Below are 507 nucleotides of genomic sequence, written 5' to 3'. Positions count from 1 at the left end.
ATATTCTCCAAAATTTCTTACCGTACACTAAACAAACTTGCATACTAATAAGTTGCTTATATTTTCTTAAAACGAGAACGCCATATGCATTTATAAATACATTTCTGAATTAACCAAAATTATGGATTACTATAAACATGTGGTATGATTTGGTTACTAATTGGTATTTTTCTTGGAATCGGTACGCTTAGTTTACTAATTAGAATAACCAAGGACATTTACCTCCTCTTTTTCCTCTGAATGGGAACTTCGAGAAGAATTGCTTCAGTTTCTGCTTAATACCTGAATAGTAATACGCAATGATTATGTCAGTGACAATACAGCAAGTAAAACAGAACATCCAGTTTATTAAGGATGTACACTTCTGATGTTTAAATCACGTTCAGAACTCGTTTCGATCTCTTGTAATGGGTTTTCATAAAATCTAACAAGTTATGAAAGACGTTTTAAAGAATCTAAAAAGGACCATTCATGCAGCCATTTTGAAATGATTACAAAGGTGATATT

The sequence above is a fragment of the Mizuhopecten yessoensis genome, unplaced genomic scaffold (genome assembly GCF_002113885.1).
Source record: "Mizuhopecten yessoensis strain PY_sf001 unplaced genomic scaffold, ASM211388v2 scaffold7675, whole genome shotgun sequence".
In the NCBI taxonomy this organism is placed as follows: Eukaryota; Metazoa; Mollusca; class Bivalvia; order Pectinida; family Pectinidae; genus Mizuhopecten; species Mizuhopecten yessoensis.
Note: the sequence above shows the minus strand (reverse complement) of the source record.